Here is a 15127-nt window from a genome sequence, read left to right as displayed (position 1 = left end):
CACTCAAAAATTACTCCTGGCGGTGCTCAGGGGACCACATGGGATACTGGGAATTGAACTGGATTGGCCACGTGCAAGACTGTGCTATCGCTCCAGTCCCAAGTTCGATTACTTTTATTTGAATTAATTTTTCATTTTTTCCATCAAATCTTCAAACTTCTTTATTCTTTGCTCAAAAGTCATCTTCAGATATTTGAGCATTGATGAAACTGCTTTCCCAATGAGGCAGATCACAGAGGTCTGGCGTCCTGAGTCTGTGTCTTCTGATGGCATCCCTATGGTGCTTCTAACTTTCCTTTTGACTTAGACGCTGCATTTACCATGGGTGGTTGTTGTCTGGGTTGGTGTTGTTTGTGTCCAGGTGGCATTCTTTGAGTTCATTCCCAGATAGTATTCACGAGTTGGTTTTGCTCCCTTGGCTCCCATAGCAGGCATACTTAGGTCCCATGTTTTAATGATGCAGCTGTTTTGAGGTTTTTGGGTAACTGACCACACACAAAGTCTCCAGGTGCCACAAACGTACTCTGAAAACTTCCAAGCAATGCAGTGACAAGTTTCGGGGACTGGGGTCAGAGTAGGTGGGCGGAACTGGATTGCCACCTTCAGAAATCTGGAATTCTGAAAACTCCTTTCAAGTCATACTGCGCAGATTCTGGAAGACTTGGCAGTCTAAACTTCTAAGAACAAATTCACTTGATCACTTGACTTCCTGTTAATCATCGATTTGCTTGAGCAGGCACCAGTAATGTCTCCATTTGTCCCTGTCGTGTGCTACATAGCCCAATGGCATCTGTTCGTTCTAGGAACATGAAGAGCCTCAAACCAATCGTTCAGGGTCTTGACGAAGAAGTCTGAACATCTTGTAGGTGGGTGGCCATGCAATCTTTTGACATCCCATGGAATCCAGTCAGAAATGGCTCTAGTCCAGCGGTCATCTCCAAATCTCATTACATGTCCAGCCCATCTGCTTTTCAATGCCTTGGCAAATGAGACAGTGTCCCTGATTCTTGACCACCGATGGAGGTTGAAACTCCGTTTTCTTTTTCTCATTTGAGTGAAAGGTGATACTCCAAGCATAGTTCATTCGATTCTACTTTGAGAGATCCGAATAGCTTTCTCATCCTGTTTTCGTAGGGCCCAGGTCTCTAAGGTGTATATTAATGCAGGAAGAACAGTGGAATCGAAGAGATGTGCCCGGAGACTGAGGTTCTTCGTCCTCTTAGGTATTTCTTCGATGCTCTTGAAGGCGTTCCAAGCCGCTCTCTTCCTCCTGCGCAACTCAGGTGCCAGATCATTCGTCATGTTGACTTCTCGACCTAGGTACACATAACTGTTGCATTTGGAGTCGTTCCGTTGAGAGCAAATGGAACATCAGGAATGAGACTGTTTCTCAAAAACATTGTCTTTGTGAGATTCAGCTGTAGTCCGACCTTTCCACACTCACGGTTGAAGTTGGCCAGCATTTGTGCTGGTTGGCTAATGTTTGGTGGTATTAGAACGATGTCATCAGCAAAGCGGAGGTGGTGTAGTTGCCGACCATCTATCTTCACTCCCATTCCTTCCCATTCCAGTCATCGCATGATGTTCTCGAGGGTGGCACTGAAGAGTTTCGGTGAAATGGTATCACCCTGCTGAACCCCTCTCTTGACATCAACGATCACTTCTTTGTAGAATGGTGAGATCCTGGTAGTGAATCTGTAATACAGCTCACGGAGGATCCTGATGTATTGAGTTTGAATGCCCTAATTGGCTAGGGCTTCAATGACCGCTTCTGTCTCAACAGAATCAAAGGCCTTCTTTAAATCAATGCACGTTAGACAGAGCGGCATCTTGAACTCCTGAGAAACCTCAATGAGCTTGGTTATCATGTGGATATGGTAAATCATGCTGAATCCTTTTCGGAACCCAGCTTGCTTGCATGGTTGTTCTTCATCTAGTGTTCTGCCAATCCTATTTAGGATGACTCGAGTGAACAGCTTGTAGATGATAGACAATAGGCAGATTGGGTGATAGTTGCCAATGTCGTGTATGTCTCTCTTCTTGTACAGTAGTACAGTCCTGTTGGTTTTCCATTGGGATGAAACCTTGCATTCAGACAGATAGCATGTGAAGAGCCAAGCCAGTGTATTGATGAGTACTGATGGCAGGTTCTTTAGGTGTTCAGGTCTGACCTTCTCTGGGCCAGGTGCTCTTCGTTTCTTTACCGATGAAATGGTATGTCAGATTTCGGAAGGGAGAATGTTGGGAATGACATATCCATCCTGCGGAATTTGGTATGTGGGTAGGTGGACGTGGCTATGAAAGAGATCTGAGTACAAGTCATGGATAATCTTCTCCATTGCCCTTCTGGAAGATGTGATAGATCCATCAGGATGTCGGAGGGCAGTCATCTTGGTCTTGTAGTTGGAGAAGGACAGGTGGGCATTACGAATGCTTTTCCTAGCTTCTGCCGCATCTACAAGCACTTCTGTTCTTCTCTCTTTGAGGTCTTCCTTTATCGCATCTCTGCACCTCTTTGCAAGCTCAGATGTTCGCTTGTGGTTGCCTGAGGCATGCGCCAAAACACATTGGCGAATAAGCTCAAGAGTTTTCCAAGGCAGGCATTTTTTTTTGTGGCTATGTCTCTTTGCTCTCCTTGCACAATCATGGAGGTACTGAACCAGTCGATTTTATTCCTCGTCAATGTTGTCAATGATGGCATCTTCCCATGTTGCAGCAACAGTGCCAAAGGGCTCCCAGTTGGTGGTCGTTCTGGGAGTTCTCTTCTTAAACTTTGCAGCCCTTTCTCCCTGCTCTGTGAAGTAGAATTTTGCATGAAGGAGATGGTGGTATGATTCCATTTGGAATTTTGGGACAACAGCAACATTGGTCAGGCAAAACCATTGATTGAATATGATGTGGTCAATTTCATTGTGGAATCATCCACCAGGAGACTCCATGTCCAACGTTTAGATTCGGCCTTCTGGAACTGTGAGTTACCATGGATGGTCTTGGTCGACATGATGAACTCAGGCAGTCTCTCACCCTGTTTGTTCCATTCTAGGCCATGGGTCCCGATGTGGAGTTCTTTGGCTGATCTTCTTGGTCCTATCTTTGCATTAAAATCACAGACAATGATCTTGTGGAAGGTGTGGTCTTCTTTATAGAACTTCTCCAGCTTCATGTAGAACTTCTCAATTTCTCCTTCATCATAATTGGATGTTGGTGTGTAGACAACAAAGATAGAAACTGCCGGCAGTGAACCACATCTATTCAAGTGTAATCATCCGATTCGGGTTGTTAGGCATTCGAATGAATCAAAGCTCGTGGCCAAGTCTGTGTTGACAAGGACACTGACACCTCCAACACCTCTTTTATCACATGTTCAGAGGAACAGTTCTTCTTCAGTGTCGAAAACAGCATGATTTGATTGATGCCTTCTTGTCTCAGTCAGACCAATGATATCGTACTTGATCTTTCGCGCTTGTACCATCAGGTCCTCAATGGATGCATCTGATGCCAGCGTACGTGCATTGAAAATACAGATAATCATTTTTGTCTGTACTTTCAGCCTCTCCTCCCTCATCCTTCTCAATGCTGTCGCTGCTGTATTGGTGACTCAATTCAGATGCATATAATTTAGCATCACTCATGTGAAAAGTCACTTTCATTTAGCCTCACTGGCTTTGTTTCCAAACAGAGAAGTCTGTACTGTAAAGTTTCCAAGGTTACAATATCTCAGCAGCAGTCCAAAGACCTAGGAATCTGAGTTTCTCTGGCCCTGGAATAAAGAAGCTCTGGTTTAAGGCCTGTGATACTTTCTGATGGGAACAGGCATGGGCAGAAAGTCCCAGGCAAAGGGAGGCCATCTCCCTCTTTATTGCTCCTTCTTGGACTCCCCCATTCCTGAAGGAGAAAGTGCAGAGCACTGCCTCTTAGTGCATCTAACAGACCTTAGCTGAATCTTCGATCTCAAAGGCTAACAGTCAGCTGGCCCAGTTGGGGGCTCTATGCCATCTCTATAATAGCTAAAATCATAACACAACTGTAAAAAGAATTGTCCTGAGGACCAGACATCGGAGCTGTGTCAAGGATGACCCTTTACACGTTGTCCCACACAGTTCTGAGTGCCCTGACCATTGCTGAGCAGTCAGGCCTGGCCTCAGGAAAGAAAGTCTGCAGGGTGCCAGGTTTGGGGCACCATACCTCAGACATCTTCAGTTTTGACAATAGCTGGCTAAGCTGGAGGGTGGGTTGGGGGTGGAGTCTTCCTAGGGGACAAGCCTGCACTTTGCATCTGCTTTTCTCCAACATCTTCTCCCAACCACCTAGTGAAGGTTACAATATCATCCCCTTTCCAATCTATAAGGTTAAGAAAATTACTGAGTCACATAGCCAGTCGTAGTGAAGCCAGGATTCAAATTCCTTGGCCTACTCCAAAGTCAGCTAGCAACTATAAGGCATAGCAAGAGTGGAAGGCATCAGGTATGATGAGATTTGGGGAGTCAGTGGTTGTAAACAACTGATTTCTGTTATTTGTCAGTCAATCCAGCTCCAAGTCAAACAAAGCCAGGGTCAGGCCATCCATAGGTCTTCCTACATCCTTCCTAGTCCTGCCTCTTGGCCTGTCCTTCCCAGAATGCTCTCCCCTCAGGAAGCCAATTTTACGATGAGGGAAGAAGACTCCATCTAGAAGCATAAGGCTCAGGAGGCTCAGGCGGTGGCTATGGGGATCGGCCACTTCTCTAATGCGCCTGCATCAGGTGCTTCTCAGAATGAAGCTTGAGGTAAGCTGCCTGGTGCTGAGCGACTGCAGGGAGATGGGCCTGTCTGGTCTTATTCTAAGCAGAGGTGGACTCAAATGCTTGAGGGAAACTTCCTTGGTGATATCTTAGGAGTCTCCACCATGAGCCGGCTGCACTGCAGGGTCATGAAGGGGCAAGGAATCTGCAGGCAGGCACTTGGCCAAGAATGCTGGATAATGGATGGGGGAGATGGCTCAGAGGATGGAGCATCTGCTTTGCATGTGGGAGCCCTGAGTTCACCCCCAACACTACGTAGTCCCCCAGTAGTGCTGTTACCCACCTACCCTCACTGCCCACGAGCACCACCAGGTTTGGTGTTGCCATCCCAGCCCCCTCCCCTTGAAAAAAGATTGGTAATGCTTCTGACTGGTTGAACTAGTTTATTTTGACTCCTCCCCCTGCATTGAATTACAATGCAACTTGACTCCTCCCCCTGCATTGAATTACAATGCAACTTAATAAGAGGTGAATTCAATTTAATGGGCTTCTACTTTTTTCAAAGTGTGTGTTTGTGTTGCTGAAGACTGAACTCATGTATGCAAGTCTCATGCATGCAAGGCATGTTCTTTTTTGCGTTGTCACTGAACCACATCCTGCCTAGTATTTTTTTGGGGGGGCCGGTGGTAGATGCCACATGCCATAGTGCTTGGACGTGTTCAGAGAACCCTGCAGTGCCAGGGCCTCTCAAACCTGGGCCTCTCACACACAGATCACACGTTCATCTTGCTGAGCTCTTTCTCCAGCCCATTTTTGACTTTTAAATGAGAGATAATGAGAGAAAATATTGGAATGTGACTTAAAATCTTTTTATTGAAGTAGAATATACATCCAGAGAAGTATAAAAATCTGCACATTTCCCATGGTGGATAAACAAACAGGATATAGAGGCTAAAGAGATAGTATAGGGGTTCAGGTGTTGGCCTGCATGTGGCCGACCCCAGTTGAGTCCCTGGCACAGCATATGATCCCCTGAGCATCACCAGGAGTGATCCCTTAGCACAGAACCAAAAATGACCTCTGTACCACTGTGTGTGGCCCCCAAACAAAATGAAATGAAACAAGAAACAGGACATAGAGGAATATTGCTCACTACTAGACGAGAAGCCTGGCAGGTGTGCGGCTCTGTTTGATTCCCCAATGTAAAAAAAAAACAAAAACAAAAACTAGAGAAAGGGCAGCTGGACCAATAATACAATGGCTAAAGCATCTGCCTTGTGTGTGACAGACCTGGGTTTAATCCCATGTGGTCCCCTGGAACAGCCAGTAATTGCTGAATGTAGAGCCAGGAGTAAACCCTGAGCATTGCAGGGTGAGGTCACCCTCCCTCCCAAATAAAAAAAGCTAAGAAGGGAAAGAAATATGAGGCGAGGAGTCAGTCCTTCTCCTCTCCTGCCCCCACGAGACCCTGAGATGCCACCCACGATTGGCCTCCTGGCTACTTACTAAGCTCCTTAACAGCAACCGCCATGATCCCAGAGGCACACAAATGAATCTCTGAACTGAGCGGCTCTTGGTAGAAATCTCTCCAGACCCAATTATTAAAATTTTAGAATTCTAAGATCACGCAGCTTCTCTTGCGGCTGCTCAACATCATATGCTTTTCATAACCAGCAATAGAAAACTATTTGTCTAATGTTGCCTTTTCGGTAGGTCTGAATGTTGGGGGGAAATTCCAAATAGTTATGGTGGGACTGGTGTCAAAATGCTGAATGTAATCAAAGTAGAGAGTAATGTGGAAATTATCTACCACACAGGCAGGGTTATGAGTGGGAAGGGGGGGTATACTGGGGCTTTTGTTGGTGGAAAATGTGCACTGGTGAAGGGATGGGTGTTTGATCATTGTACGACCAAGACTAAAACATGAAAGCTTTGTAACTGTTCTCGCGGTGATTCAATAAATTAAAAAAAAAAAAAGGAAAGAAATAAGCCATTACAAACACCACTGGAAGTCCACACAAACACACACACACACATATTCATTTTTGTTTAATAAGGCCACACCTGGTGGTGCTGCGGTGGGGACATTCAGTGCAAAATCAAACTTAGAGCCTTGCACATAGCCTGTGTTCTATCACTTGTGTCGCATACCGAGCTCTTCCCCAAATGTGATTATCAAAAAATATTTTTTTGGGAGCAATGCTGGGGACTGAAGCCAGGGAATTATACATTCAAGGTATGCATTCTATTATGAATCGCATTCAGCCCAATTTAGTTAATAATAAATGAAATGTTAACTTATATGTATTAATCTTTTAGCATACACCCTTAATATTCATGATTTATTTTTAAGTTTCTAGCAACTCTCCCCCTACCCACATATGTCTATAGAATATGTACTTCATAGATTTTTATCTGGAACTGGATTGGTATAGATTCTAGAACAATGTTGGGCATGTATAAATGCCATATGATCTGCTGAATGAATAAGTGTGCTTCACAGGACAAATGCATTTGTCCTAGTGACATTTTTGTTTCATGATATAAATTCATACACACACACACACACACACACACATCCTAACACATATGTGTGTTCTACATCTTGGTATAAAATCTATTTGGTCATTGTTCTAGATATGCTCAATGTCTCTTTCTTTTCTTTTTTTTTTTTTTGGCCACCCAGCAGTTCTCAGATGTTACTCCTGGTTCTGTATTCGGGAATTACTCCTGGTAGTGCACAGGGGACCATATGGGATACTGGGGATGGCTGCATGCAAGGCAAATGCCCTACCTGCTGTCCTATTGCTCTGGCCCCATTTCTCAGACTTTCTTATGTGACAAAATAATGTGGGAAATCTTGTTGAAATGTAGTGTGTGCATGGATCTGTTAGGAGCGCCTGCCTTTCTATAGAGCTGCCATTTTGGCAAGGCCTTGGACTCAGATTCTTAGCATAGTTGCATAGAGGAGTTTTGTAAAGCACTGATTCCCAAGGTCCACCCAAGTACAATTCAATTGAAATCTCTGTAGCTCAGGGTCAGCGTCGTTTGTAAGAAACTCTCCATGTAACTCCAGCAGAACCCTGGCAGCTGAGAATCTCCAGAACCCAACCACGTAGCCATGCTCAAGGCCACTCTCCACAGGCTCAGATCAGCCTCACCTATGAGGGGACCCACAGAAAAACTCAGGTATGCGGGACCCATGACTGAGATCTCCAAATTCACTCGGATTGGGACTGGACCTCCTTCCTCCAGCTCCCCAGTTTTCCAGTAGCTTGGCAGTCACACCCACAAACTGCTCCTGGCACCATGTAATCTCATCAATGGCCAACATCCAAAGACTATAAAATAAAGCTCCCGGAAGACAAAGAATGTCCCGAAGCACGCGGCCACACTCGCAGCCACATGACCTCTTATGTTCTAGCCCACCGATGTACCAAAAGTAGCACAGATTTGTTTGGGTTTAACGTACATGCTTGTAATCTCTTATACAAGGGCTTAGATGACTCCAGAATGAAATACAACAATCTTCACACACTTTCCTCTTACAGTGGTGGGAAGGTGCAAGGTGGTGGGATTGGTGTTTGAATATTGTCTGCAATGAACTATTTTGAACAACTTTATAAAAATAAAATTAAATTAGAAAAAAAAAGAAACTCTCCATGTGAGGACCAGAAAGACAGCTCAACCGGGTGAGTGCATGCTGTATCTGGGTTCGATCTCTAGCACTGCCTGGTCTCCCAGGCACCTAGTCAGAAGTAACCCTCTAGTACTGCTGGGTGTGCCACCCCCCCACACTTTTGTTTTAAATTAAAACAAAAAAACAACCAAAAGCTCTCCATGTCATTTCAAGTGCAATCTGAAATGGAAGATGCTTGGCCAGAAATAAACTGGAAAGGGGAGCTGGGAGAGCATCTTGGGCATTTTGGTGCTCTTTCTGCAGTGAGACTGCATAAACGATTCCTGAGTTGATCTGAAGAGGAACTGAGTTGTGTTCAGGGCTGATATCTGAACAATTTGGTTTGATAAGAAGCAAAAGATTTCTCAGGAGGGGGCTTGCATATTAGTGAAATAGAGAGCTCCTGAAGGTTTTGTAGTCTGGAGGTTGTCTGCTCACCTAGGTTATGTCCTGCCCCTGCCAAGAACAGTCTGTGCTTTTGCCCCATTACACAAGTCAGAGTTCCTAGGAGCTTCGGGGAGCCTGGGCATACATGCCCCCAAGAAATGCAAGTAAGTGGGGAAAAAAAACAAACAACCAACCTTGCGAGTGTGTTATACGGAGTCATTGCCAGGCTCTCCCACCTACCAGCTCTCTCTGCTGAATTACATAAGTATGTGGGTATTTGTTTGGAAAGAGCAAAGGAGCCCTGTGCTCCCAAGCCCTTGATTCCTATGGTCGCCCCCTGGTGGGCATTCAGACCTGAAATCCGTTACCAAGACATTTAACAGGCATGCAAAATCTGTTCCTGGGGAATCTCAAAGATGAATCTATGCAGGGTACAAGCTTTCTTGTTCTCAGTCCTTTACATTGCCAAAATTGGCTTCCCCTAGAATTCACTGTATGAAGTTTATAGATCAGGAGCAGATGGCTCTGAAGAGTAGCATGTAATTTAGGCAAAAGAGGGACAGAATATAGAATTGTAGGATAACATTTGTTTGTCCTTTCTGCCTTGCCACAGGGAGCTTAGGTTTGTTGGGTTACTCCCGTCACAGTGCTCCCATTCCTTTGTGTTTATTTATAACTTTTCTTTGTGCTGTTAACTTGTAAATATTGCTTTTCTCTTAAGTCCTTTGCATAGTTAATTCAGAACAATGTCCTTTCTGTATGGGCACAAGAAGACAGTAAATGCTATGCTTCTGTAACATGGGAGTTAATGAACTCCAGATAATATTGCCTCCAGGGCATCTGTTCTTTCGACCTAAACCTCAGTTGCCCTTACTTCCTAGCACCCCCAAAGCAGGGTCCTGATGAGGGACTGGATGGACCCAGGGCAAACTGTGAGCTATGTACTACCCTGGCATTGAAATGGACCTGGCCAAAGTGCCATGACACTTAACTATAAGTTAGGAGCATGGTCATGGACAAACTGTCATGATCCAAAATATAATAACTACATTCGGACCCTGCTAAGGGTTAGGAATGATAATCTGGCCTGAGCACTATAGTCTGAGTCTGTGGCAAGATGTCCCCAGGAGAGACACCCTACAAGCTCAATGTATCTCTTACTGTGTCCATACAAAAGAACTAATATTAAAAAGTAGAATTAAGATGTTAATTAAGTTATTGGACTAAGGAGAGCAGAAACACCCCTAAGTGGTATTTTGCCTTGCTACTGACCGGGTGTAAGTCCACCCTCAATGAGGGGGAGTTGGTGAGAGGAGAGAGAGAGAGAGAGAGAGAGAGAGAGAGAGCGCAGGGCAGCAAGATGGAGCGGGGAGATGAGCCAGGGTGACAGTGGGAGAAGAACATAGGGGAAGAATAGAATGCAGGAGTAGGCGCATGAAGAGAGAGAGAGAGAGAGAGAGAGAGAGAGAGAGAGAGAGAGAGAGAGAGAGGTGGCTGCAAGAGGGAGCGGGAGAGATAAGCGGGAGAGACAGGAGGAGATGGGAATGAGGGGCAGTATGAGACTAGAATGAGGAGCTTAGTGGGACTGGAACAGGCATGTGGGGAGAATGGAATAAATGGCATCTGATCATTAAGCAGCCTGGCCCTCATTTCCTTCTTCGTCCACCCATGGCCTTGACTGCCTGGGTGGGGGAGTGGCCTGAATCCACTGAACACGAGAGGGAGAGCTAATGGGGAGACTAAACACAGATCTCTTTCATATGTGGAATATGAAGAAACATAGCAAGGAGCCAACAAATGGACAAAGACCACAACAAAGAATCTGGGTACTGGTCTAGAGAATTGGGCTTACAGGGCAGGGTAAGCTGTGGGAAGGAGACACTGGTGGGGAGTGCTGGATTATCATATGTGTGAAATTCTATCCAGAATGGTAGTATTGTAAAATCATGGTGTCTAAAATAAAATAAATTTAAAAAATAAAAGAAGTCAGGAGCAGTCTGGGCTCACTCTGAAATGGTGGGCTATTTCCTTTGTGGTGTAGACACAGCACAAACCTTCAGGAACTGTCCTTGCTTCCCTGCTCAATAAAGACATGTATGACCATCAGAGAAGCCCCTGCCCACTTCGTGTGGGGGCCTGCCTGACCTTTATCAAGCGCATCTCCCTTTCAGTACCCATATCTGAGTTACCTAGGCCCCGGGCAGTCCCTGTTTTCCCCAAGAGCACACAGATGAGATCCCACAGATCTGAGGGCCTGGAAGAACCCGCCTCTGCAGTCTAGCCCTTCTCCTTGCTACCTTGTCTCTCCCCCTTACGCAGAAACTAGCCCAGGTTCTCAGCAGTCTACGATCCATCTGCTCCTTCAGCATTCTCTGCAGTGTAAATACTGGGCATATGGTGGTTCCTACTGTTTCTGCTTCCTTCCTCACTCCCTGTGATCACTTAAGACCACTTCCATATCCTGTGTCCAGATCCTACCTTTCCTCCATTTCCTTATTCAGATAGTAGTCAGGCACCTTTGAAAGGCCCAGCACACCTCTCTTCTAATTTCCTTTCCCATGAAGCCAGCACAGATCCTTTTCTGGGGAGAAAAGGCTCTGTGCCTGCCCAGTGGGGGGCGGTAAAGAATAATAGAGAATATAATGTGATAGCACAGCGGGTAGGGTGTTTGCCTTGCACGCGGCTGACCCGGGTTTGATTCCTCCGTCCCCCTAGGAAAGCCCGGCAAGCTACCGAGAGTATCCCGCCCACATGGCAGAGCCTGGCAATCTCCCTGTGGCGTATTCAATATGCCAAAAAATTAACAGCAAGTTTCACAATGGAGATGCTACTGGTGCCCGCTCAAGTGAATCAATGAACAAGGGGAGGACAGTGCTACAGAGCTACTTACATCCTGGAATGGCATTTTACTGTAAATGTCCTTCAGATGACCTTGATGATTTCAATTCTGAATTCCTGTTAATTCCCCATTAATCTTCCTGGAACGTTCATTCATCACTTCATTCCCTTCCTCCTCCAGATTTTATAATTGTTTCCTCATGTCCCTGGGTGCTCTGCAAATCACAGCAGGTCAGTCGACCTGCTGTGATTTGCAGAGCACCCAGGGACATGGCTCCCTGGTGTTCTTCAAGATGCTAAAGTGGTACATTGGTTCAGAAGTGCTCACGAGCTGAAACTAGAGATGAGGAGAGGTTCTAAGCTAGAACTTAAGGAAATTATATTCCCAGAGGGCAGGGTAGTTAGTATCCAACCCTAGGAAGCAGGTGTGGGGAGAGAACCCAAACGGCTGGAGTACATACTCTGTGTTCTGGAGTACGATTCCCAGAACTGCATGATTCCCCATGTACTACTGGGAGGAAGCACTGAGTTGTGTGTAGTTTCTAAGCACGACAGGGTTTGGCCCCCCAAGTGCAAATGCCCCACCCACAAGAGGGGGTGGAGGAGCCAGGGTAGGGCATTTACCTTGCACATAGCTGACCCTGGGTCGATCACTGGCATCCCATGTCTCCTGAGTACTGCCAGGCGTGATCACTGAGCACAGAGACAGGAGTAAGCCCTGAGCACTGCCTGGTATGGCCCAAATAAAAGAGAAAAAGAAAAAGAAATAAAGCTACTGCCAATCTTTGTCAGTCTCCTTCAGGAAATCGAAGAAACAGAAATCTTCCCAAATAGTTTCTATGAAGCAGACATTAGCCTGATACCAAAAGCAGACAGTGAGGTCACAAAAAAGGAAAACTACAACTTATCTTCCTGATAAACATAGCTTCAAAGATACTCAACAAAATGCTAGCAATCAAATCCAACAACACATCCAAAAGATCACACATCACTACCAAGTTGTATACATCCAGGTATGCAAGGTTGATTTAACATATGCCAGTCAACCAACATAACATATCAGCAAGTCGATCAATGTAATGTACCACAGTAATGAGAAAAAAAAAGTCATATAATCATATGAATAGATGCAGAGAAAGCATTTGACAAGATCCAGCACCAATAAGAACTCTCAATAAAATGGGACTGAGGGGCTATGACAGTAGAGGGTATGCTTGCCTTGCCGGTGAATCCCTGGTATCCCATATGGTCCCCTGAGCACCACCAGGAGTGAACACAAAGCCAGGAGAAAGCACTGAGCACTGCTGGATATGGTCTGAAATCCAATAAAATGATTAAAAAAAAAAAAAGAGTTGAAGGAACTTTTCTCAACATAGCTAAAGTCATTTACCCTAAGTCCACAGCAAACATTATACTCAATGGTGAAAAATAAAAATCTTACCTCTATTACTATTGCAATTAGGCAAAAAAGAGATATTAAGGGCATCCAGATAAGAAAAGAAACTGTCAAGCTCTATTTGCAGATGACATGATACTGTACTTAGAAAGCCCTCAAGACTACCTAAAAACAATTAGAAGCAATGGACTTGTAAAGTGGCAGTTTACAAAATCAACAAGATTAACATCAACAAAATGGCAATACTCCCCAAAGCAATATATAAATTCAGTGCAATCCCTCTAAGGATACCCATGACATTTTTCAAAGAAACAGATCAAACACTCCTGAAATTCATATTGAGTAACAACCCTTCTTCCTCTGAATAGCCAAAGCAATCTTAGGGGTGTTGGGGGTGGTGGCGGGGAAGATGTGAGGTATCACTCTCCACAACCTCAAACTGTACTACAACTGTACAACTTCAAAATGTACTACAAAGCTTAAAGTGTGGTAATGGGATAGACAGACTCTTAGGTCAGGGGAATAGAACTGAAAATCCAAAGACAGATCCTCAGGTAGCTAATCTTCTGTAAAGGAGCAATAAATGTGATTTACAGCAAAAAAAAGCAAGTGGTGTTGGAAAAGTTGGTTGGCCACATGCAAACTCATCCTTGCACAAAATCACGCACATAAGTAAAATCAAATGGATTAAAGACCTTATCAGACCTGAACCCGTAAGTTACACTTAGGAAAACACAGGCAGATTTCTCCATGAAACTAGAGGCAACTTTTATGAAGTCAACACCACTGGCCAAGCAAGCAGAAGCAAAAACAAATGGGACTACATTAAGAAGCTTCTGCACCTCAAAGGAAATGGTGACCACCACAAGGAAATACACCACAGGTTAGGAGAAAATATTTGCCTACCACAAATTTGATAAAGGGTTTATATACAAGATAAAAAGACTTGGTAGAACTTTGCCAGAAAAAAAAAATCCAAACCCGTCAAAAATGAGGAAAAGAAATGAACAGAAACTTTCACAAGAAATACAAATGTTCAAAAGTCGTTATGAAAAAAATGCTCTACATCACTAATATTCAGGGAAATGCAAATCAAACAAATAAGATACTACCTCACACAAAGTATTACTCAGTCTTAAGATGAAATAATGCAATTTTTGGTTGAGTGGAGAGTATCATGTTGAGTGAAGTTAGTCAGAGGACATAGAATGATCTCTCATATGTGGTATATAAAAAAATATATGGGAGTGACAAATGCTCAAAAGCAACATAAGAATTGAGAATCTGGTTTTCAGTAGGAAGCTTGCCACTGAGTGAGGTGGGCTGTGGGGAGGAAGTCTAGGGTAGGAAAGAGAGCACTATAATGGTGGAGGGAAGTGGTCACTAGGGAGAAGAGGGTAACCAAAGGTAGTGAAGTGTTCTGCATGAACCATATCAGTAGCAGCACCATAAACCAGTGCTCAAAACTGAATTTTAAAGTGTCTGTCATAGAGAAAAGCTGGTGGATGGGAGGGAAACTGAGGACACTGGTGTTGGAAAATTGCATGTCTGAAATCCAATCATGAATAATTTTTATAATTCATGGTAACAACATTGGGCTGGAGCGATAGCACAGTGGGTAGGGCGTTTGCCTTGCACGCGGCTGACACGAGTTCGATTTCTCCACCACTTTCAGAGAGCCCGGCAAACTAACTATTCAGAGTATCTCGCCTGCACAGCAAAGCCTGGCAAGCTACCCATGATGTATTCGATATGCCAAAAACCGTAACAAGCCTCACAATTTGTTGTGAGACGTTACTGGTGCCTGCTCGAGCAAATCGATGAACAGTGATATGGTAACTACATTGATTTAAAATAAGGAGCAAAAGATCTGGACAGATACTATACCAAAGCTACACTGTAAATTTCAAGACATGCACTTAACATTGTCAATAGATTCTGAAAAACCGAAACTTAAAAACCAAGTCCCTGAGGAACCAGAGAGATAGCACAGCAGGTAGGGCGTTTGCCTTGCATGTGGCCAATCCGGGTTCAACCCCCAGCATCCCATATGGTCCCCCGAGCACTGCCAGGAGTAATTTCTGAGTGTAGAGCCAGGAGTAACCC

The sequence above is a fragment of the Sorex fumeus genome, unplaced genomic scaffold (assembly GCF_029834395.1).
Source record: "Sorex fumeus unplaced genomic scaffold, SorFum_2.1 ptg000063l, whole genome shotgun sequence".
NCBI classification, from domain to species: Eukaryota; Metazoa; Chordata; class Mammalia; order Eulipotyphla; family Soricidae; genus Sorex; species Sorex fumeus.
The sequence above is the reverse complement of the archived record's forward strand: the minus strand, read 5'-3'. Positions refer to the sequence as shown.